Source organism: Prionailurus bengalensis, chromosome D1 (assembly GCF_016509475.1).
Source record: "Prionailurus bengalensis isolate Pbe53 chromosome D1, Fcat_Pben_1.1_paternal_pri, whole genome shotgun sequence".
Taxonomy (NCBI): Eukaryota; Metazoa; Chordata; class Mammalia; order Carnivora; family Felidae; genus Prionailurus; species Prionailurus bengalensis.
Genome location: NC_057346.1, coordinates 29275230 through 29301225, shown reverse-complemented (window position 1 = coordinate 29301225; position 25996 = coordinate 29275230). Strand labels below are relative to the sequence as shown.

Sequence of the window (25996 nt, the reverse complement as noted above, 5' to 3'; positions counted from 1 at the left end):
TGATTTCTTGAATTATCTTCTGCTGCCTTATAAAATGCAATAGATTTCTGTATATTGGTTTTCTATCCTATGACCTTACTGAATTCTTTGATCCATCCTAGCAGGTTTCTTTTTTTGTTTTGTTTTATTTGGTTTTGTTTGTTTGTTTGTTTGTTTGTTTGTTTTTGGTAGAGTCTTTATGGTTTTATGTATAGAGTATCATGTCATCTGCAAATAGTAAATGCTTTATTTCTTCCTTTCCAATTTGGGTGACTTTTATTCCTAATCTTCTTTCTCCTTTTTTTTTTATGAGACTGGCTAAAGATTTATCAGTTTAATTGAGCTTTTTAAAGAAGTAGCTTTGAGTTTCACTGATCTGTTTTATTGTTTTATTAGTTTCTATTTCATTGGTTTCTGCTCCATACTTTATTATTTCCTTCCTTCTACAGGTTTTGGGCTTTGTTTGTTCTTCTTTTTCTAGCTCCTTTAGGCGTACAGTTAGGTTTTTTATTGGAGATTTATCTTACTTCCTAAAGTTGGCCTGTATTGCTGTAAGTTCCCTTAAAGGACAGACTTCCCTGCATCCCAAAGGTTGTGAACTGTTATGTTTTCATTTCCATTTTTCTCCATGTATTCTTTTTTGTTTCCACTTTGATTTCTTAGTTGAACCATTCATTGTTTGGTAGCATGCTGTTTTTTTTTTTAATATGAAATTTATTGTCAAATTGGTTTCCATACAATACCCAGTCCTCATCCCAACGTGCGCCCTCCTCAGTGCCATCACCCACCCTGCCCTCCCTCCCACCCCCCATCAACCCTCAGTTTATCCTCAGTTTTTAAGTCTCTTATACTTTGGTTCTCTCCCTCTCTATTTTTTTTTTCCTTCCCCTCCCCCATGGTCTTCTGTTAAGTTTCTCAGGATCCACATCAGAGTGAAAACATATGGTATCTGTCTGTCTCTGTATGCCTTATTTCACTTAACATAACACTGTCCAGTTCCATCCACGTTGCTACAAAAGGCCATATTTCATTCTTTCTCATTGCCATGTAGTATTCCATTGTGTATATAAACCACAATTTCTTTATCCATTCATCAGTTGATGGACATTTAGGTTCTTTCCATAATTTGGCTATTGTTGAAACTGCTGGTATAAACATTGGGGTACAAGTGCCCCTATGCATCAGTACTCCTGTATCCCTTGGGTAAATTCCTAGCAGTGCTACTGCTTGGACATAGGGTAGATATTCTTAGTTTTTTGAGGAACCTCCACACTGCTTTCCAGAGTGGCTGCACCAGTTTGCATTCCCACCAGCAGTGTAAGAGGGTTCCCGTTTCTCCACATCCTCTCCAACATCTACAGTCTCCTGATTTGTTCATTTTAGCCACTCTGACTAGCGTGAGGTGATATCTCAGTGTGGTTTTGGTTTGTATTTCCCTGATGAGGAGTGATGTTGAGCATCTTTTCATGTGCCTGTTGGCCATTTGGATGTTGTCTTTAGAGAAGTGTCTATTCATGTTTTCTGCCCATTTATTCACTGGATTATTTGTTTTTCAGGTGTGGAGTTTGGTGAGTTCTTTATAGATTTTGCATACTAGCCCTTTGCCTGATACGTCATTTGCAAATATCTTTTCCCATTCTGTTGGTTACCTTTTAGTTTTGTTGATTGTTTCCTTTGCAGTGCAGAAGGTTTTTATCTTCATGAGGTCCCAATAGTTCATTTTTGCTTTTAATTTCCTTGCCTTTGGAAACGTGTCAAGTAAGAAATTGCTGCGGCTGAGGCCTGAGGTCAGAGAGGTTTTTTCCTGCTTTCTCCTCTAGGGTTTGGATGGTTTCCTATCTCACGTTCAGGTCCTTTATCCATTTGAGTTTATTTTTGTGAATGGTGTAAGAAAGTGGTCTAGTTTTATCCTTGTGTGTGTTGCTGTCCAGTTCTCCAGCACCATTTGTTAAAGAGACTGTCTTTTTTCCATTGGATATTCTTTCCTACTTTGTCAAAGATGAGTTGGCCATACTTTTTTGGTCCAATTCTGGAGTCTCTATTCTATTCCATTGGTCTATGTGTCTGTTTTTGTGCCAATACCATGCTGTCTTGATGATGACAGCTTTGTAGTAGAGACTAAAGTCTGGGATGGTGATGCCTTCCACTTTGGTCTTCTTTTTCAATATTACTTTGGCTATTCGGGGTCTTTTGTGGTTCCATAAAAATTTTAGGATTGCTTTTTCTAGCTTTGTGAAGAATGCTGGTGCAATTTTGATTGGGATTGCATTGAATGTGTAGATAGTTTTGGGTAGAATTGATATTTTAACAATATTTATTCTTCCAATCCATGAGCATGGAATGTTTTTCCATTTCTTTGTATCTTTTTCCATTTCCTTCATAAGCTTTCTATAGTTTTCAGCATACAGATCTTTTACATCTTTGGTTAGGTTTATTCCTAGGTATTTTATGGTTCATAGTGCAATTGTGAAGTGGATCAGTTTCTTTATATGTCTTTCTGTTGCTTCATTATTAGTGTATAAGAATGCAACTGATTTCTGTACATTAGTTTTGTATCCTGTGACTTTGCTGAATTCATGTATCAGTTTTAGCAGACTTTTGGTGGAGTCTATCGGGTTTTCCATGCACAATATCATGTCATCTGCAAAAAGTGAAAGCTTGACTTAATCTTTGCCAATTTTGATGCCTTTGATTTCCTTTTGTTGTCTCATTGCTGATGCTAGAACTTCCAACACTATGTTAAACAACAGGGGTGAGAGTGGACGTCCCTGTCGTGTTCCTGATCTCAGGGGGATAGCTCTCAGTTTTTCCCCATGGAGGATAATATTAGCTGTGGGCTTTTTATACATAGATTTTATGATGTGTAAGTATGTTATTTCTATCAGTAGCATGCTGTTTAATCTTCATGTATTTGTGATTTTTCTAGATTTTTTCTTTTGGTTTACTTCTAGTTTCATAACATTATGGTTAGAAAAGATATATGGCATGACTTCAATCTTTTTGAATTTTTGAGACTTGTTTTGTGACCTACTAATGTTATCCTTTCTGGAGAATGTTCCATGTGCATTGAATGAATGTGTATTCTTCTCTTTTATGATAGAATGTTCTGAATATATTTGTTAGATGCATCTGGTTGTCTGTGTTATTCAATGCCAGTTTCCTTGTTGAATTTCTGCCTGGGTGATCTATCCATTGATGTATGTGGGATCTCCCTACTATTATTATATTACTATCAAATATTTCTTTATGTTTGTATTAGCTGCTTTATGTATTTGGGTGCTTCCATTTTAGGTGCATAGATATTTACAATTATTATACCTTCTTATTGGATTTTCCCTTTATGACTGCATAGTGTCCTTCTTTGTCTCTTGTTAAAGTCTGTTTGAAGTCTATTTTGTCTGATATAAGTACTGTTACCCAGACTTTCTTTTCTGCTCCATTTGCATGATAAATACTTTTCCACTCCTTCACTTTCAATCTGCATGTGCCTCTAGGTCTGAAATGAGTCTCTTGTAGGCAGGATATAGACATCCTTTTTTAAATCCATTTGTCACTTGCATCCTTTGAATGGAGTGTTTAGTACATTTCTACTCAAAGCAATAGGTATGTACTTACTCTCATTTTTTTTTACTTGTTTTGTGTTTGTTTTGTAATTATCTGTTTCTTTCTTCTCTTTATTTTTTTTCATTTTTTAAATGTTTATTCATTTTTGAGAGAGAGAGAGAGAGAGAGAGAGAGTGTGAGTAGGGAAGGCAGAAAGAAAGCAAGACACAGAATTCAAAGCAGGCTCCGGGTTCCATGCTGTCAGCACAGACCCTGAGGTGGGGCTCAAACTCAAGAACCATGAGATCATGACCTGAGCCAAAGTCAGATGCTTAACCAGCTGTGCCACCCAGGTGCCCCCCTTTCTTCTCTTGCTCTCTTCTCTCGCAATTTGCTGGCTTTCATTACTGCTATATTTGGATTTCTTTTTTCTTTATTTTTTTCATATCTCTTACCAGTTTTTGATCTGTGGGTGCCATTATGTTTCTATATAACAGCTTATGCAGATAACTGTCTATATTCAGGTGATTGTTGCTTAAATTTGAGCCCATTTTTATTCCTTTCTTCCCCCATGTTTTAGGTTTATGTTGTCATATTCCATATTCTTTTATTTTGTGAATCCCTTGACTGATTATATATATATATATATATATATATATATATATATACTTATTTTTACTGCTTTTGTCCTTCCTAGTTTTCTTATTCCTACTTGTGCTCTTTCCTTTACATTCAAAGAGTCCCCTTTAACAATTCTTATAGTGTGGGGTTAGTGGCCATGAATACTTTTAACTTTTGTTTGTCTGGAAAACTCTTCATCTCTCCTTCTATTATGAATGGCAGCCTTGCTGGATAGAGCATTCTTGACTTCAGGGTTTTTCCTTTCAGTACTTTGAATATATCATGTCTCTCCCCTCTGGCCTGCAATGTTTCTGCTGAAAAATGAGCTAATAGTAATGGGGTTTCCCTTGTATGTATTTTCTTTTTCTTTCTTTCTTTCTTTCTTTCTTTCTTCTGCTTTTAAAGTTCTCTATTTACTGTTAGTTTTTCCATTTTAATTACTATGTGTCTTGGTGTGGACCTCCTTGGTTGATTTTGCTGGGACTCTCTGTGCCTCCTAGATTTGGATTTCTGTTTCTTTCCTCTAGTTAGGGAAGTTTTCAACTATTATATATTCAAGTAAATTTTTTGTGCCCCTTCTCTCTTCTCATTCTGTGACCCCTATAATGCAAATATTATTACATTGATGGTGTTGTGTGTTCCTTAAGTCCATTTTCATTTTTATTATTATTTTTTCTCTCTCCTCTTCAGCCTTCTCAGTATTCATTACTCTGTCCTCCAGCTCACTGATCCATTTTTTTCTTTTTTCTAGTTTGCTATTTATTCCATCAGGTATATTTTTATTTTCAGCGATTGAGTTCTTCATCTCTGATTGGTTCTTTTTATGTTTTCTACCTGTTTTTTAAGGGTTTCACTGAGGTTGTCCACTCTTTTTTCAAGTTATATGATTATTTTTATGGTCATTACATTCTCTATCAGGCATATTACTTACCTCTGTTTCATTTAGCTCTCTTGCTGTGATTTTGTCCTCTCCTTTCATTAAGGACATATTTCTCTGTCTCCTAATTTTGTTTAAATTTCGGTGTCTGTTTCCATGTGTTAGGAGAATGAGCTGTGTCTGTGTCTCCTGCTCTTGTCTAGTGGCCCTCTGAAAAAAAGGTCCTGTAGTGCTCTGCAATGCAGTGTCCACTATTCACTAGAACCTGGCAGTTCAGGTGTCTCCTATGTGTGTTGTGTGTCTTGTCCTGTTGTGGCTGAACTGCTTTTGCCTTCAGTCCAGTCTTCTGTGATGGCTCTTTTTATTTATTGTAAGAAGAATTTGGTCTCTGTGTCGTTAATGGGCCAGTCTGGGGCTGCTTTGAGCTTGAGTTGAATCAGACCAGGCATTTGCCAGAGATTTGCAGGGCATTTTGCCTGTGCTGTCCCTTGAGAAGCTTTCATTGGTAGGTGAGGCCTATAGTCAGACCAGATGTCTGCTCCCAGTCCACTGCTGAGGCTGCAGTTGTACCCATGTGTGTGGTTACCTTCCCTTCTCATTGGAGCAGTAGTCACACTGGAATGGTGCCAGTCCCTGTCACCACTACTTGCACACTATGAGGCTTGTGGCACTCCAATGGATGGGCTCAGACCCAGGGTGTACTGGAAGGGGCAGGTCCACAGAAGACTGTGGGGGTAGGGTGCATGGTGTTAGCAAGGCATCTGCAGGTGTGCTGTGGAAGGGGAACTGGAGCAAAGGCCTGACTAGAGGGGTCCTGTGCAGAAGAATGTGGGGACATGGCACATTGTTAGCAAGTTAGGTAGCAAGTGTTAGCACTGCACTGGTTCCCGCAGGTGTCTAGATGGGGGGGGAGGGTAGGAAGGAAAATGGCACTCACCAATTCTTTTGTTCCTGGAGAAGTCTCTGTCATGGTTATTATAATTTTGTAGTGGTTTTGAAATCTTGAAGTGTGATTCCTCCAACTATTTTTTCTTTTTTTCCCCAAGATTGTCTGTTTTGGGTCCCTTGAATTTCCATATGAATTTAAGGATCAGCTCATCAATTTTTGCAAAGAAGACAGCTGGAATTTTGAAAGGGATTTAATTGAATTTGTAGGTCAATTTGGGAAACATTGCCATTTTAATGATATTAAATCTTCTGATCCATGAACATTAGATTTTTTTTATGTATTTACATCTTTAATTTATTTCATCAACATTTTACTGTTTGGAGTACAAGTTTTACACTTTTGATGTTAAATTTAGTTAAAATATTTGTTTTGTGTGGCACCTGGGTGGCTCAGTCGGTTGAACATCTGGCTCTTGATTTCAGTGCAGGTCATGATCTTGTGGTTTGTGAGTTCAAGCCCTGTGTCAGGCTCTGCTCTGGCAGTGCACTCTGCTTGGAATTTTCTCTGTCTCCCTCTCTCTCTGCCCTTCTCCTGCTCACTTTCTCTCTGTCTCTCTTTCTCAAAACAAATAAATAAGATTTAAAATATATATATTTTTGGAACTAATGTAAATAGAATTATTTTATAATTTTATATTCAAATATTTTATTCCTGGTACATATAAATACAATTAATTTTTTTCTATATTGATGTTGTATTTTGAAATGTGGCTGAACTTGTTTATTTATTTTAATAGTTTTTAGTACATTCCTTAGAATTGTCTATGTAGAAGATCATGTCATCTGCATAAAGATAGCTTTAATTCTTTCTTTCCAATCTGGATGATTTTGGTATCATTTTCTTGCATAATTTTCCTGGATACTACCTTCCATACAATGTTGAAGACAAGTGCTTAAGCATCTGTTAATCCAAAATACACTTAACTACACAACTAAACATCACATTGGAGGGTGAGAGTGCTATTAATGTTATGAATTACTATACACGTGTATGTGTGTATAGAGCATTGGCATAAAGTGCATGTATGTGCTGTCATAACTCTAAGCATCACAAATTAAATCACTAAATATATTTTCTAGTTGCTTCCTAATATGACTCATCTTTCATGTCTGGTCTCGCTTCTTGGAGAGTATTGTTTTAGCCACACACACAGGAACTGACATGAGTAGTACCTTATTTTAAAATCTAAATAGAAAAAGTTTAACCTCAAAATTAAATAACTTAGAATGGATAACATAATTTCTTTCATCTTCATGAAGGATTACCATAGGGAAGAAGCACTGGATGTATTTGCGTTAGAAGGGACAGAGCTAGAACCAGTGGGTAGGCATTAGAGAGGTAGATTGCAACTCAGTGCAAGGTCTTTCAAAACTCAGCTAGTCTACATTGGAATGAGATCTTTGTTTAGTTAATAAACTCCTTTTCATAAGCTTCCAGAGCCATCCATATAAAGTGACAAATTTTACTCAGAAGTATTATGATCTTAAGAATATAATAAACTTTAATAAAAAGCAGCCACTATTACCCCTCAAAGTTATTTTTTGAAATTAATTTAATTTTATAAGACAAAGTGTTTTTGAAATTAATTTAATTTTATAAGACGAAGGTCACCCCTCTTTGGTCCTCCTGGAGTATACCCATGGTTTTGGGGCAAATTTTCATCTTTATCATGAGATCAGCAACTTAAACTGGCCTATTTTCCATTTAAAAAATACAAAACAAAATAACTCTGATTATTCACTGGGGCTATCCCCTTGCCAAAAAAGTTCAGCCTTGAATGATGATGCCAGGTTTCCTCCAGGCCATCTGTTGGGCCTGGCTTAGCTTCCTGCAAATTTAAATGTTTTAGATGCTTTTGAATTTCCGTTCCCTAGGTGGCCCTTCCACCCACAGCAAAATTACAAGCTTCTCTCCTATCTCTTCTTCTGCTCTCCCTCTTTGCTCTGACACGAAGGTTTCTCTTTTGGATTTACAACAGTAAAATTTCTTCAGAGGTGAATGGGATGCCTTGAGGAGAATGATAATGTACGTTTGCCTTTGTTCTTAATTAGATTCCTTCAAGGGAAAACCTCCTGGCCTGGTTTATTATCTAGCTTTGTCAGAGCTTGTCTGCTTTATCTAAACACTTTGAAAAAGTCTCTTTACCGATATACCGTCTGTATGCTTACAATATAGATTTTCATAATACTGGTCAATTGGAAAAGTGTAGAAGTAGCACTGATAAAGGAATGCCTTAGGATAAATTGCTAATAGTTGAGAGGGAGGGAGGAAGATAGAAGGAGGGAAAGATGAAGAGAGGGAGGAGGGGAAAGAGAGGGAGAGAGCGAGAGAAGAAGGGAGAGAGAAGAGGGTAAGGAAGGAACAAAATCAAAGGAACAAAGGGAGGGAGGAAGGGAGGAATAGGGTTAAGCTTTACAGAATTACAGAGACTATTTACCTTTTAGATTCCTACTGTGTAGTTACTGTTCAATTTTTGGCCCTAACTCTGCTTCTGAGAAAATATAAGATCGCTGTTTTGACAAGTCATCACAAGGTAGGAAAGTATGGATGGAAAAATTCTCCCCACGGAGTTCTAAATGGGTAACGACAAGGGCTGCCTGGGTGGTTCTATTGGTAGTGTCTGGCTCTTGATTTCAGCTCAGGTCATGTCTCATGGTTTGTGAGTTTGGGCCCCACATCGGGTCCAGCTAAAATCTTGGGATTCTTTCTCTCCCTATCTGTCCCTCCCCTACTCGCTTGTGTGTGCTGTCTCTCTCTCTCTCTCTCTCTCAAAAATAAATAAACTTAAAAAAAAAAAAGAAAGAATAAATGGTTCCTGGCAAATGTTTCTTCCTGTCTACATCATAGCTCCCAATATCTAGTGGTTAAGCAGAATGTGGCTTCCCTCTGAGGGTGCCTTCCCCCTTTTAAAAACAGGACTCCCATTAATTTCCCCTGGCCCCCACTGTAGCAAGAATGGAGCTAATAAACCTGGATTTAGTTGAGTAGCTTTATATGGTCTCTTGGTCATCAATGTAATCTTGAACTCTTGCTCAGGTTCTTGATTCTTTCTTTTTAAATTTTTTTTTTAGTGTTTTTTATTTATTTTTGAGACAGAGAGAGACAGAGCGTGAATAGGGGAGGGGTAGAGAGAGAGAGGGAGACACAGAATCTGAAACAGGCCTCAGGCTCTGAGCTGTCAGTACAGAGCCCGACGCGGGGCTCAAACTCACAGACCGTGAGATCATGACCTGAGCTGAAGTCAGACGCTTAAACGACCGAGCCACCCAGGCGCCACAATTCTTTCCGTTTACAAATTACTGTTGGTTGGTTCCTTCCCTGGGTTTTGAGACCAGTTATAAAGATATTCTCAGATGTTTGATGTCCCACTTACCCCAAGTCTCTTTGGTCTTTTCCTCCCTATATGTTCCACTGTTTCATCACCATTGTTATCATCGTGATGATGATCATTAACCATCTCCATGTTTTGTTTTGTTTTATGAGCCTCAGTTATAAGTGTTGTCCATGTCCTATAAAGGCAAGCTAAAGGTATGAGTATACCATTAATTGCCCCAGTGTAAGAAAGGATGGAACCACTCACACAGGAATAAAGGTGAGTGTCTTGTGCAAAACACAACTATGAGCTTTAAAACATTAACTTTATTAATAATAGTATGAATAATTGAAAATATCAACAAGGCAAATGACAGGACTTTTTATTTTCTAAAACTCAACAGATGAAGGCATGGAAAGAGCAAAATCTTATGTTGGGTAAAGGAGTGAAATCTAAGACCTCAGACTCTCTTATTCCCCTTGTTCATTTACCCTGACACACGAGTGATGGTGAGGCTCTTGGTGAGCATTTTCAAAATGCCTCAGCCTGTTTCCTTCTAAGCATGAACAAATAACAGTGACAGTTAAATCTAGTAGGAAGCAGTGAAGAACCAAGCTAAACATGTTTTCTCTTTTAAGACGGGTTTGATCTACTCTTAGTAGATAAGAATCAGGGGTTTGGTGAACATGGTAGGTGCAGGGCCCTGGAGGAGCTTTATTGGTTTGGAAACAATTCTTACTCTCCTAATTACCTCCTGAGGATGGCTGCAGAAAGCAAAGTGGAGGTCCTGCTGAGCTCCTCAGGTTGCTTCAAGTGACTTTGGAGCTGCAATAAAATAACAAATATGTTATAAACAGCCTCATCTTTATGGGGAGCTGCACATTCAGAGCAAAGAGGGAGGTGGAAGTGTCTGATTTAAGCCTTTTATTTCCAACATCCCCAACTACCTAGTTCTTAATGAGGGGAGGAGATGGGTCTTTGGAAATGCGTTAGATTGAGTATTTATAGGAACCCAGAAGCACCAGTTGTGTCCCTTACGTATTACTGCCCTGATTCTTCAGTGCACAAGATGAATAATTTACCAAAAAGCACATGTAAGTATCTCTTTATTATTCATTATAATGAACTGAGACAGGAGTAATTCTCCACTCTGCTCGAATCCCCTAGGGCTTAACTTAACCAGACTCTGCTTGCTTTCCCACAGTTAATTTGAGTGGAAGAAAACTCTTTCTTGGACATGTGGCCTATCTAGCTAGGACTTGTGCTAGGTGAGGGGTGTGTGACAGGAGGAGTGTGGGGCACCCAGGACCACTGATGGCAAGGACAGTGTAAGGTCAGGCTTTAAGGGCAGATCTGTTGGATGCCCAGGAAATGAAGTGTTTCAAAGGAATTGTCAAAAAATAACTGGAATCAGTCAATGTGTGCTCGGAAAGTACATAATTATTTTTAACATTCCCCTGAATAGAACACAATTAAGCAGGCACATCCATCGGCTGAAAAGTATAAAGTAAATTAATTATATATGTTTTCAACCAATCTAAAGATTTATTCTTTTCTGTTTCTTCTTTTATCCTTCTTCCCTTTTCCTTTTTCTCTCCCTCTTTTCCCCTTTCTCTTTTTCTTTGTCTATCCCTTTATTTATTTAAAATTCGTGAATAGGAACCTCAGCCTTTCCACATTACAAGGAGTAATTGGGTTTTATGGCAAACCTTTCTTTAAGTAACAAGTTTCCATGAGAACATTCTCCTCTATACAGAGTTCCATAAGCTCAGCCTGGCTTAATGGTTTGCACAAGTGTTTGGAGTACTATCCGTACAGGTTTCTGCCCTTAACACAGAAGTCAAATAGGGGAAGGCCAGAGAAATTCAGGGTGCTTTCAGATAAGACTTCCTATTCTTTTGGTTCCCTCTGAGAATCCAGAGAGTCCCAGGAATGAAGAATACCCTCTCTATCCCAGACTGGCAACCTGTGGCACAGAACTATAGGTGATATAAATTAAAAGCAGCAACTTTCTGGGCCTACACTGGAAACATTTGCAAAAATTAACCCTGTGACTTTACTGCCCCCAGGGAGTAGCTCTCTTGGGCATCTCATGGCCCAAGGAAAGAGTTTGCCTGCCTTCTATTTTATTTTTTAGGGGGAATTCATTCTCATAATCTATACAAAATAAGCCACTATTCCAGAAAAGATGATTGGTGCATTAAAAATATATGACATATATATTTTTAAACAGGCAGAGTTGACATTCTACAGGAGAAGTGCTTATAAGAATGGAGAAGCACTGGAAAAAAAGTATCACTTCCCATCCCTCCTCCTCCATCTGTCCTTGCCCATCTGTCTATTTAATGAGGGTGTTATTTTTAAAAACTCAAATAAGGTTTTGTTCAGATGTGTAGTCTGTTTAGGGTGGCACAAGATGAATCAAACAAACTTATTGGCCTCCTAGTTGGCCAGGAAGCCACAATTACTTGAACACATGCAATATCTACTTCCAAACTTGAGGCAGAATTGTATATGTGCTGAGATCCAAAAAAGTGCACTCCTTACTTAATTTTCCAAACTTTATAATGATGTATGTGTACATTCGAAAATGAGTACTAAAGGCAAGTCAAAAGTATTATAATGTTTGGTATATCATTATTCTTTAGTTTTGAGTAATTACAGAAATGTAATAGCAAACATTTATTAACTACTAGGCTCTCAGAACTGTGATAATAGTAAAAGGATTATTTTTTAATATTTGCCATATCTATGATTTTAAATGTTATTTCCATTTTATAAATTAGAAAACTAATGCTCATGAAAGACCAGGAGTTTGATAAATTATAGACCTGTGATAGAATTAATATACCTCTTATTAAAGTATTTATTCTCTTAATCAGTATATTACACTGAAATCCTGTAGGATAGCGTAAAAGCTCATCTATTTCCAGCATAATTTTTGGTTTCATAAATAAGAAAGTCCTTTAGCAGTTTCTGATAAGTTTCACCTGAACTCAGAAGGGCAGGAGTTTGTTTATGCACAATTCTGGAGGAAGAAGAATGACCTTTGAGGTTTTGCCTGTCTTTGGGATTCCATGATCCCTTACATTATATGTGGGAAGGTATTTGCAGGGAAATCCGTGGGCTGTAATTTCTGCCTTGCCAGAGTCTTTGCTCCCACGATACTCATGCTGGGAGCCTGTGGCTGACTTGCTCCATTCTTCAAAAAGATATCAAGCTCCCCAGACTCTCTGCTTTTAATTTAAAATTTTAATTTATACTTTTCCATGGATGATACTGAGACAGACATGGCCGTGAGTAAATATGTCAGGATAATCTATTGAATGGAATTAAAATGGTGTGTGCTTGGGAAACATTTTAATTTCATCTTGCTCCCTTCTTTTGCCAACTATAATGAACAAATCAGGAGGCTGAGTTTTAAAGCTGTTCAGGATTTGGAGGAAGGGACAGCGGAGTTGGAGCCAGGTGACAAATAAATAACGTGAATTGTTCTGAGTGGCTTCTCAAGGCATCCCTGTTCCACAACGGGGCTGTCTCTGTAACAGCTGTCTCTGACAAGTGGGCAGGTGTGACAGCGAATACCCTCATTGCCTTTTACAACTCCACTTGGAATTCTGCACCATTGGCAAGGACCAAAAGGGCAAGGGACATGGGGCTGGGTGACAGAAAAGGAGAAACTTTTATCATTCCTGTCTTTTAAAAGACACTTCTTCTTCGCCCAAGGGTTCTTAGCTTCTGAAATGGCTTTGCCCTATGCTGTAGCACTACTTCTTAAGATATAAAGTTGCAAGGAAAAAGGTAAATACAGAAGGCATCCCAGAACCACACCATGATTCTGACTAGTAGATAACCATCCACCGATGGCTTGCCCAGTGCCCAGTTCGCCCTTTGCTAAAATCTGCACTTATCCTTCATCTATCCTAAAATGAATCCTTACTACTGTCTCTAAAACAATGCTTCACCAGCTGATGGTGTTTTCTTGGGCTGGAAGTGAGGCCTTTTGAATAATTTTTACTTTTCCTTAGTGTCCAGCAGTATCTGTGCAGTAGATGTCTCTTAAAATAATTGAATATATTGCCCTGAAGTTTCTGACCTGAAACAAACCATTCAGCTTTGATCTTGCCTCCATTACCCCACCACTCTCCTGTCCTGCAGCATGCCTTAGTCTGCTCTGGGATCTGGTCTTCTGGACCAACGTTTGGCCCATTTACACAGTGAAGCTGCCCAAGACAAGGACACCTCCGCATGAGCTACTAGGGGCCTGCAGGGCAAATGAATTCTCTTGCAGGTGTGCACGATTGTATTGATTGATCTCTCAATTATGTATTTTTAGAAATACAGCATTTTACCAACCACTGGTCATCAATCTAGAAACTAGCCCATCAGCCACTGTGTCAACATGCTGTGGACAAGGCCTGATAAAAATACAAAGTTAGAGTTGTCTCAGTGGCTTTAGCTAAGAAAATAAACCTTAGAGGGAAATGAAATCCTATTGTAGAACTCTACATTGGCCAAGTGAAGAATACTTCTGAAGAGTTAGCAATTTCCAGAAAAAAAAATGAAAATATTGGAAGTGAAAGAATCTAGAGGTAAAATGTAAAAGCACTGGATTGATTTTCTAGGTAACACTAAAAATGTAAATCTCATGTTATTTCTGATCTATTAGCCAGTAGAATAACCAGTCTTGAAACTGTGTTCAAACAACCCTAAAGCAAACACCATTCTTTTTTTTTCCAGTCTATTTATTTTGAGAGAGAGAAGGAGAGAGAACACACAGAGGAAGGACAGAGTGAGAGGGAGAGAGAGAATCCCAAACAAGCTATGCACTGTCAGCAAGAACCCAACTTGGGGTTTGAACTCACAAACTGCGAGATCATGACCTGAGCCAAAACCAAGAGTCGGACACTTAACCAACTGAGCCACCCAGGCACCCCAGACACCAATCTTTATGGATTTGAAAATATAGAAAGAGAAGTCTTCAGAATGCCTTGGGAAATGATAAATAAATGGATTCAGTATCACTTGGTTAAATTAGCATACACTCCCAGATAATAGAATTCTAATAGAATTATAGTTTTCCAAATGAAGCAACAGAGCTCTTTGACAGTAGTAATAGAACAGGCTCTGTTTAAAGAATGCTTACTATTTGCTGGGTACAATTCTGATTCTTGTTCAGGCATTACTTCATTCAGGCTCATAATAATATTGAATAATACTGTGAAGTAAATATGTTCATCCTACTTCACAGATGGGGAAATGAGGTAGTGAGTGGTTAAATTAAAGGCTGTTCCCAGGGTTATCTGCTAGTAAGTAGCAGAGCCCTTATCTGTTCGATGCCAGGGCCCTCCCCTTAACATTATAATATACTGTGTCTACAATGCTCAGTTTACATATCTCACTGAAGCTCATAAAGAGCTCTTGACTCCCACCATCCTTCTCAATATTGTCGAGATCCACCTAGATGATCCACTTAGATGATTAAATATTTTAATCCCTCATTGACAAGGGTCATGTTTATAATGTCACTGAATATTCTAACTTTCAATAATGTATAGTCTCTTCTATTTCAGCTCATTTACTCAAGGAACTTATTAAGTCTTCCAGTGCATCAAACCCACCAGGTTCTCTCTATCCACCAGCCCCTCCTATCTTCTTTTTTTACTCACATTTTCAGTTCCTCTAATCCTCATCTTCTCTCTTGCTCATCTGGCATACTCCAACACTGGATGATCTCAAATCATCTACATTCTGTATGCCTACAGTTGAGCAGTGTTGGAGAATATCTTCAAAGCTGGCAGAGCACTGTCATGATAAATCCTTGCCCATGAACTACAAATGAAGCTCAGCACAGCCTGGGAACCTAGTAGAATTCCCCAGTAATATTGCTCTCATTTTCTGCAACAGCTATTCCCCTTTGTCTTGCATCATCCTTCCCCTATCTCCTACTCTCCCATTTACCTTCAGCTGATAATTTTGCTCTTTACTTCAGAGAAAATAGAAACCATCATTCAGTAACCTCCTTGATTTCCCATGACCAGATCCACAAACATACCTATTTCCATTCTTTCTTTATTTTCTTTTCTTTTTCATGGGTTCTAGATCCATAGTTTTTCACCTTTACAGTAATATCAGTGAGCTATCCTCTTTTTCTTCCTTCCATCATCAGTTGCCCCATTCAGTAAGATCAGTCTTATCAGTATATACTTATATATTGGAATGTAAGAAGGTCCTTGTCTTATTCAAAGTTGCATCTCTAGTACCTAAATTTGGGCTGCTCAAAGGGTGGTCCCCAGCACATCAGCATAATTACATAACTTGTTAGGAATGCAGAATATTGGGCCCCACCCAGACCTAGTGAATTCATAAGAGGCACAAGCAATTTGTAGGCATATAAAAGTTTGAACAGTCCTAGAACCCAGTAGGTGTTCAACAAATATTTATAAAATGAATGAATAAGTTCTCAAGTATTTCTAGTCTGAAAAGAAACAAGCAAACTATCAAATGAAAAAAAAAACTCTCAGGAGACCCTTGTGCCCTTGTGGGCTCCGTTTCTCTTTCCACCTTTGCTGACAACATTCTTGGAAGCATTGGTTGCAGATATTGTCAACACTTCACTGTCCATTCGTGCCTCACTCCTTTCTTCATTCTGGCTCCCTCACCCTTTCCTTAGGCTGTGGACCCTGTTGTCACATAACTCTTCTCTCATGTCTACAGGGATACAATAGTCCTTCTTCTTCTTGTCCTGCTACAGTTCATTCTTCAATGAAAGACTAGCATTTCCTTATAAAAAGCATCATTTAGATTATGTCATGCCTCCACCTAAACCTTTTCAAGGATTCCCCATGACAGCTAGAGTAACATACAGACTTTTTTAAAGTAGAGATGTATACCTGTCAGCCCCCTGGAATCTACCAAATTTCCCATCTGCCTTGCTTGGGCCACTGTAGCATCCATTCTCTTCCATACCTGAGTCAACCTTTTACTCAAGGCCTGCACATCTGCCCTGTCCTCTACCTAAAATGCTCTCTGTAGCCAGTACATTGACCTGGTGTTCTCAGTTTTCAACCTTAGGTTAATTGTCACTTGTTCAGAAAAGGCCCATCTGTAGACTATGTATCTGAGCAGGGCTTTCCATGCCATCCCCTATATATGACTGTCCCAGAAATCATCCCAGTTCAATTTGTAGCAAGTATACAAGTATACAATTTGTTGATTGAATATTTCTCCCCCCATCTGAAAAATGCCATGAGGGCAGAGACAGGGACCAGTAGAGTGTCTGACACTTAGTAGGTACTTAATAAATATTTATGAATGGGTGAACTTACACTTTTTATTATATCCATGAAGATGAAGAATATCTTTTTAATGTTGTTTGTATCCTATCATTCACCTAAGATCATAAGAATCTTGAAGGCAGGCACTGGTCTCTTATTTTGGCCTTGCTCCTGTCTCCTTGGGAAACCAATATATTTTTAAACACATTGTGAATTTACAGAATAACTTGAAGTCTGGGAAGAAGCCAGCTCAATCTTTCATTGTTTTGCTCGTAGAGCTTTCCACTGACCTTTTCTTTTCACAATTATGTTTAGCTACCCTATGTTTTACCTTCTGTTACCATGATAGGAATTCTCCTCCTCTCCTCCCACAGCCATGCAGTTTAATCCTCTGTTGTGATTGTAAGCGATTTCCCCTCTTTGCACAGCCATCTTTCCACAGAAATCACTCCCTTCATTTTCCTTCATCCTATCAGATGCTCTGTCCTGAACTGTCTTCTGCCTGACTGCCTCACTTCGGTGGTGAGGTGTGTGAAGTTGCTCTCTGCATTCAGGTAGAGCCCTCACTGTGTGGGGAAGGAAGTTCCCTTTGCTTGCTTCAGGACACAATGAGCACTGTTCTGATGGACTCATATATCATCGGTCATGGCTGAAACCACAACACATCATCATCCTGCAGCTGATTTTCTGCTTCAGGTGACACCATTTTCAGGAGACCCCACACCTTCCTTAGTTTGGTTTTAAATGCTGTCTTCTCAAGAGCCCCATCCTGCATGCATTTGTATATGTTTTCTCCTCTTCTCTGGAGGACACCTCTTCCCACTTATATACACACATGCACACAAACTGACACATGTATTTCTGTGTTTTTAATATAACTCCCCAAATCCAGCCACTGTTAGTGTGGTACCATCTTCCAATTAGAAACAATCTGCAGATGTCATGTATCTGTCAGCCTTTGAAGTCAGTCTCGTGCTGGACTGAAATATTTCCATACTGGACCTTCTCTAAGTAGCTCTATTTCCCACCCCCCACCACCAAATCTTCCACAGAAGCTCTCATATATATTCTCCACCAATACCTTATTAGCAAATATTAGCTTTAGCAGAGTTATTACTTTCATTGGATTTTCAACTATCTGAATCATAAAGATTTCCTTTACATAATTTAGGGTCCTTGTTGATGCTCTAGAGTTGGCTATATTTGTAACTCAGGAAATAACTGAGTAGTTAAAGCTTCCCAGGAGAACAGCTATGTGCAATTTAGAATACCTTGGGAATTGAGCTGCAAATATTTCATTTTGGTTTGCCTCCTCTCCTCTCTTTTAAAAAATTCATTTATTATTGGTCTTTGAATTCTCTAAAACAAGATCTTCTTCCTCTCATTTTTCAAACTGGTATTATTAATATGTTTTGATACATGTAAAGTTCTTAACTGAAATTCAATTAACTCAATTTATGAAAAAGGACAAAGACATTCAAAAGCAAAAAACAAAAAAAATTAATATCATAGGTAAATATAAAAAGAAAATTCAAGGAAAATGCATATTGGGCTTTAACATTCAACTCTACCACCTTTATCAGCATTTCTAAATTGAATACTCTCTAGAAGGCCCTTTTGAAGGCAGGGGCAAGGGTGGACAAAAACAAGATTTCAGGATTTCCCAGTTGCAACAATATTTAAAAAAAAACATTTTATGCATAAAATCATAAAACTAGGTATAAATCCCTTAACCTTTTTAGACTTACATGGCTCTAAAATCTGGTTTTAAATCATACGCATAGGTAACCACTAAAATTAACAACATTAATTTAATGGAGCAGATGATATTTTATTAAAATTAATTTCCAAGTTGCAATGTGAATATGGTCCTGACTGCTGCCAGAGCATCACTTTTAACTTTGGTCTGTGCAATATGACAACAGAGTTCTCTTTCCACATGGCTTCATTCCAACTTTTGAGAACCTTCATTACTATAGTGGACCCTGGGATCATTCAGCGTTCCTTGGGAGAAATGTACTGCTGAACCTTAAGTCAACCTCTGTATTTTTTCATTAGTCTGAAACAACAGAATACATACTCTTTTATGCTATTGTAATAACAGACACAAGTCTGAAAATTTAAATCTAATTGTAGTCATAAAACATCCAGAATATGTATATATTATATTTTTAAAGAATATTTTATAAATGAAAACACTAGATTAAAAAAATACACAAGAAAAAATCCCATGGGTGCTGTGAGTGTGTGTGTGTGTGTGTGTGTGTACATAACTTACAGAGTCACACACATAATATTTCCAAGGACATCTACTTCATCTTATGTAGGTTCTTTTTTTTTTCTTTGAGCTTTACTGAGATATAACTGACATATAACATTTTTAGGTTTGAAGTGTACAACATGTTGATTTGATGAATTTATGTATTGCAAATGACTACCACCCAGCAAAAGCTAACACTGCCAGCTCATCACATGATTAGCCTGTCTTAGTTGTGGTGAGAAGATACAAGATCTACTCTCATTGCAACATATCATTATTTATAATCTTTGTGGGCTTTTTTTATGTCTTTCTTTTTTTTAATGTTTAATAATTTTTGAGAGACAGAGCCTGAGTGGGGGAGGGGCAGAGAGAGACACACACACACACACACACACACACAGAACATGAAGCAGGCTCCTTGCTCTGAGCTGTCAGCACAGAGCTGGATGCGTGGCTCGAACTCAAGAACTGGGAGATCATGACCTGAGCCAAAGTCAGATATTCAGCTGACTGAACCCCACTATAATCTTTGTAGGGTATCTTGACATCAGTTTGAAAAACATTGCCTTACACCTTTCCATCATTATAAATATGTACTGGTCACCTATAATAGATACCAGATCCGCTGTGGGAGGTTTGGTGTTAAAAAATGAAGACCACTGACATGATTCTTATCCATGTGGTATTTACAGCCCCAGAAAATAAGTGCATAAATAATTAAATCCAGTGTTGTAATTCTATGAAGAAGTCCAGGATCTTCTCTATTAACATTGCATTACAAAGAGAGTGGAAGTTTAAAATGATGAGTCTGTATTAGAGGTTATTCACTCTATTCACTACTGTCTACTTATTAAAGCAGAGAGGCATGCAATGTATTTTAGGTATTATCCCAATAACAAGGGTGGAAATATAAAGACATTTTCTGGTAAACTTAGTTTCTCAAAATGCCAGTTTTCAATTTTTTGAATACTAGCATCTACAGAGTTATCCATACAAGAGAGGCACTGCTCGTGAGACTGGTTCAAAATATTTGTAATAATGAAATAGTCATGCTCTAGGTATCCATGTTATCTAGATGCTCCTACACCTATCTGTGTATATAATTGAGATGTGACTTTTATTTTTAAGTACACATGATTTTTATACATGCACTGTGCTGCATTCAGATGTAAGGTTGTAAAACTTGCAGCATCTAATATACAAGCCCCAGGTGGCATTTACTTACCCCTCTGTCTCAAATATGCTCCCAGTCCCCATGGCACTCAGCATTCCTTAACCTGCTTTGCATTCACCACTTGTCATCCTCCAAAACTAATATGCTTATTTACTTATATGCTTTCTTTGTCTCACTGGATATAGCCTCAAGGATCATGACCTTTGCCTGTTTGCCAGCCAGCATTCTCAGCTCCTGGAATATTGTCTAGTGTACCTTAGATATTGATTAAATATCTGTTATGTGAATCACGGGGTTTTTTTTTGTATTTTCAGAGGCAAAATATAAAAACAAAAGCAGACCTAAAGAATACAAACAAAAACCTTAAAGCTACCTAATTTCACTTTTCAGGAAGATTTTATTTTGATTGAATTCCAACTTGTCTCTTGTCTGATTTCTTAAAGGCGGTGGTTGTCAAAGAGGAGTCTTCAGACCAGTATCAATGGCCTCACCTGGGAACTTTAAAATGCATATTCTCAGCCCCACTTTGAACACACTAAATCAGAAGAACTTGGGAGTTGGGCTCAGCAATCTGTGTTTTAAAGAGCTCTCAGGGTGAATCTGATGCACAGTGAAGTTTGAGAACCACTGCCTGAAAGCATGGATTTCTTCTATCTGCACTTCTTCCTTAAAAACAAAACAAAATGACCCTGCATCTTAACTGCATGTCCCACGTTTAGTGGAATTGAAAATGACAACTTTGGCTGCAAAATTCCTTTCCTCCAATAGCTTTTGGCATTTCTTTGCCATTTCTGAGTATTTCCACTCTTCACAAATAGCTAGAGGTGGTTTAACGATGTACAAAAGTCATTTCCAAATATCTTTCCTGTTCTCCTAAGCTATTTTATCTCTTATGAGAAAATTAAATGCTAAAATTAAAAACTGAATACCATAAATTTGTGGGAAACTGGATAATACCAATGAACTCCTCCTGGTCTTATTACTTTGAGTCTTGAGCCACAAACACTTTCTTTTTGAGGAGAAGCCAACAGCCCTTAAGTGCAGAAATTCTACACAAGGCTGAATAGGTGTAAATTCTCTATGCTGGTTGTACCAGCTGTTCAGAGTCCTGAACCTCTCTGCATCTCAGTTTTGTGATCTATAAAGTATGATAATAATAAAGCATGTCTCAAAGGGTAGTTATGAGGATCAGGTTATTTAATATATGGAAAGTTCTTAACTGTGCTAGGCACCAATAAGCACTATGTAATTTGAGACAGTACCATTGAGTTGTAATGAATTCTACCTTATGAAGAACCACTAGATAAGATTTGCTTAAGGGTAAGAATTTTAGAGACCTATAAGAGTTTTCAAGAAATTAGAAAGTTATCATTCATGTTTCTTGATTTTCCTCTTGGATGCCCTTATTTAACATAAAAAATTCTCCTCCATGTGCTTCCTGTAAATGAGAGTTCAACACAGCCGTAAACATCAAGGAAGGAGCCAGGTTTGTAAGAACACTTAAGCATGTTTTAAAAAGTTATTCTCTGAGCTCTTCTTCCTGCTGTTCCCTGTTGTTTCCTTCTTTTCCCTCAAACAACATCATCATTCTCACAAGTGACTTTATCATTCTTTAGGTTCTAGTACTGTACAGACTCAGTGAATGGTCTCTGCCCCATTCGGAGAGATAGATTTATTCAGTTACTCCACTCTGCCCCCGTCCATGCCTGCTAATGAAACCCAGGTTTGACAGCAGGCAAATTGGGCTGTGGGTATCTGTCTGGGGTATATCTACCCAAGGAGTGCACAAGGCTTCCCAAGGTATGTGTGGCAGGGCACTGAGAGTCTGTTTTGCCCATGGAGAATAGATTTGGACTGACCTGTTTCAAAGTCAGTCCCTGCAAGACTCCTGGTAATTTGTACTGGTTCCATGCACTTAAGAGGATACATTCAAGATCTCAGATTTCCTAAATCAATCTGCCTAAGAAAGGCACTGAGATTGAATTGTAATTCTAGTGATCCTTTTGACTGTTCCCATTTTTATAAATTGTCCAGGAAATAATTTACCTTTATTTGTCGCCATCATCCAACTATTAAAAAAAAAAAATCACTCTTGAAGGAGAATCCCACCAAAGTAAAGCATAGATGTAATGAAGGGAAAGGACAAAGACATCATAGCAAAGCACATATCTTCTCTATCTTGTAATTAGAGAAAGAGACATTTTCTGGTAGAGAACAATGTGATTTGGCATATTAAAATAAACAGTATTCAATTTTACCCACCTTTCTGGGTGTATTGGGTTAAACAAGGTCCTTCTAAGTAAAAGAGAAATACACCTTAAAAGTCATTTGATAAAGCCTGGTAAAATGTTAACAATATACTGTCCAGATATTGTGAAATTGAATGAATTTAATACTGAGTTACAAAGCCCTTTGCAAGTCAGGTATTTTTCAATTCATTGCTTTAAAAAGAGCTGAAGGAGGAACTAATTGAATTGTCAGCTGTGAGATCATTAAAATAATTTTTGAAGCTATATTTCTATGTGATTTTTGGCACATATCTTGGAAGAGGTTCAAAGAATTGAGTGGCACTGCTATACAAGATTTTCCCTCGCTTATGTGAACTAGGTTTCTCTCAAACAAAAATAGAAATTGAATCAGTCCTGGGCTCTATCTTATTCTATCACTAAGGTTATTTATTCAAGGTATGATTTTATTTTTATTTATTTTGTTTCAGTTTATTTATTTTGAGAAAGAGAGAGAGAGAGCATGCGAGCAGGGAGGAGCAAAGGGAGAGGGAGAGAGAGTATCCCAAGCAGACTCTGGGCTGATAGCATGGAGCCTAATTCGGGGCTCAAACTCACTAACCATGGAACCATGACCTGAGTTGAAATCAAGAGTCAGACACTCTACCTACTGAGCCACCCATGCACCCCTCAAAGTAATTTTAAAAAACGTCATCTACCCCATTAAGTACTATATATCCAGAAAAAGTTTACTTTTTATGTTTAATTATTTATGTTGTTTTATCAATACTGTCCTTGTAATAACTAATTTTAAAAGAAAATAGCATTACTCAGAGCTTTATGATTATAGAACATATAAGAAATTTCAATTTCCATCTCTCTCTGTATATTTGCAAATAAATATGGTAGCTGATCAATAAAAGGTTTTAAGTATGAAAGGTTACATCAAGACAAAATCTTGCAGAAGACATATACTGGAAACAGAAGTTCAAGTTTTAAAAAGGAACAATTCACATTTTATGACTAATAAAGAACTTTTTCATGATTTTGAAACTAGATAATCAAATCAGTATTGCATTTAAATTTTATTGAAAATATGTGTGTGTATATAGATACAGATATAGATATAGATATAGATACATATATAAAGGAATGTTGTGACATTTTAATTTTAAAATTGTGAATATTCTCCACAGGCCAGAAGTGCATTCTTTTAACTTAAATTTTAAAAATTATATGACTTAGGGGCATCTGGGTGGCTCAGTTGGTTCAGCGTTCAACTTCTACTCAGGTCATGATCTCGTGGTTCATGAGTTCAAGCACCACATTGTGCTTGCTGCTGTCAGAGCTGAGCCCAGTTTAGATCCTCTGTCCCTCTCTCTCTGTCCCTCCCTGACTTGTGCCCTCTCAAAAATAAATTTAAAAAGTTAAATATATATATCAACTTAACATTTTTGAGAGGTTACATAATTGACCAAAATAAAAGCAAGAATATTTGTTTGCACTTTGTCACTTGGGTTTGTGTGGTTCTGGGGACTAGAATGTGACTCCCTTTACTCTGTCCCAGTTTACCATTCACTTCCAGGCTTGACAGTTCCTGGCACTGAACAATTAGAACTTCATTGTTAGAAGTTATTCAAATAGAAATTTGGTGTTTATGAAAACACAGCTGTTATAAAGAAAGCTTGCACAGGAAACTTCATCAATCATTTTCAACTGAAAGTGAATGAATGTGTTTATCTTTTTTGTTCTTTTTTTCCCCTAAGAAATGCTTTTGAAAGGGTAGAGTGCAAGGTCCATTAAGAGCTTTTTAGTTTGCATTAGGGAAATGGAAAGTTGCTGCAGAAGGACAAAACTGCAGATTGAAGCTAGGGTCCCAGGATATGAAGGAAACTGCATACATTCAATTTTTTTTATTACTATGACACACCTGTGAAGGTGGCAAAGAGTCACTCAATGATACTTGAATTATTACTAATTTTAAATGCGGTTGAGCCTCCAAAACTCATCTTGCTGATCTTAGACTTACTTAGAAACAATTACAAAAGTAGGGGCACCTGGATGGCTGTCAGCTGAGCATCTGATTCTTGATTGTGACTCAGCTCATGATCCCAGGGCTGTGGGATTGTGCCCCGTGTCTGGCTTCATCCTGAGCGTGGAGCTTGCTTGAGATTCTCTCTCCCTTTCCCTCTTCCCCTCTCCCCCACTTGTGCTTTCTGTCTCTCAAAAAAAAAAAAAACAAAAATAGATCTATAACTACTGGTGTTGATACCTGTGATAAAGTTCCAAAAAAAAAAAAAAGCTTCATAGGAATATTAGAGTATAATTCTATTTCAGGTAAATAAATCAACACAGTCTTTATTTATGTGAATATGTGTATGTAAAAAGTGAGATGTAGAAGGAGAGGTAACAAGAGTGTTACCAAATTAAGGACCTCATTTTTTCACACATTTAAATATGGTTATTTTATTTTTGTAGTTTGAAAAACAGCAAATAAAGAAAATTTAGAAGAGAAAGGTTTCTTCTTGCCGTCCTGTGAAAGCATCTAATTATCACCCTACCCCTAACTCAAAGCTGCCGGAACCTGCTGAATGACAGGTGACCTGTACATACAAAGACTTCTGTGATTGGAAGCTAGTATTATTTCTATGTGTCCTACCAACCAGGGAGAGTACTTTGCTAGACAGAGCATTTTCCCCTTTCAACAGAAGCTGTCATTTTAGTGCTCCAGTATTATTCTGCTCCCATGGCCATTCAGGCTGTGTCTGGCTGGCCATTTTGCTAAGGGAAAACAGCATGTCCAAAAGTTCATGCTGTCTCTTCCATGTCATTGTCTTTGGTGTTCTCGTCTCCTGAGCTTTGTAGAAAGATCTCTGCTTTCAGTCAAAATGGGATCAGATTTGGTGAGATGAGGCAGTGTTTTTTGTTTGTTTGTTTGTTTTGTCTTCTCATCTGGAGGTGCTGGATTGATGTTCCTTGTGCCCAGAAGATGGGCCTCGGACCTGTTTGCTGGGACATCTTATGGGAATAGCACAGCTGTAACTGGACCTCACTATTTGCCCAGATACCGCAACTCAAGTTTAGACTAGAAGGGTGAGTGGCAGGTGGGCATATACCTGGGGCCCTTGAAACACACCCTTCTTTGCAAGCCCACATTTACAAGGGATTCTCTTCCATTTTCTTTCAATGGATTGTAAAATCCTGGGGAACGTATGATAATTTTCCTTCTGACCAGCAGGCATATTTATTTCTTCATTAAACCTAATAGCCTGCAAGTCATTCATACCAAACAACAAATTCCACTTACATTCACAGCTTCCAATTGTTGAGTATGTGCGAGGTTGAGGAGGTAGAGGTTAGCTTTTTTTTTTTTTTGAGATTAGCTTTTTACCATAATGATAACCCATGTGACATGAGCCACTTTGTTTTCTGGGCTGGGGGTGGGTAGGGGGTGGCAGTAGGAGGGAAGGGGAACTCTGATCACTTTCTTCTTACCTCTGCTGACATCTTCAGAGGCAGCCAGGACTTCCTAAAACTTGATGGCTTTCTAAGGTGAATTTTATCAATCCATGTTATAAATTATAATTTGCAGGATTTGGGTAGTTTAGGGGTAAAAGGAGATTATCAATACCAGGGAGGGCTGGTGGTAAATATGTCCAATTTTTGACTAACAAGTTAGGTATTTGCTTTGTAGATTATCTGTGACCTATTTGAAATACTGATCCACTTTCTTGCCCCTATGCCCCTGGGCCATGTCTCCCACAAGGTGGTAAATGTG

The 25996-nt window shown here is 37.9% G+C and overlaps 1 protein-coding gene across 6 annotated transcripts in view; it reads left to right on the top strand.

Moving 5' to 3' along the window:
* OPCML (opioid binding protein/cell adhesion molecule like) overlaps positions 1 to 25996 on the top strand; it is a 1071706-nt gene that overhangs the window by 829082 nt on the left and 216628 nt on the right. The gene's annotated exons all lie outside the window — the stretch shown is intronic.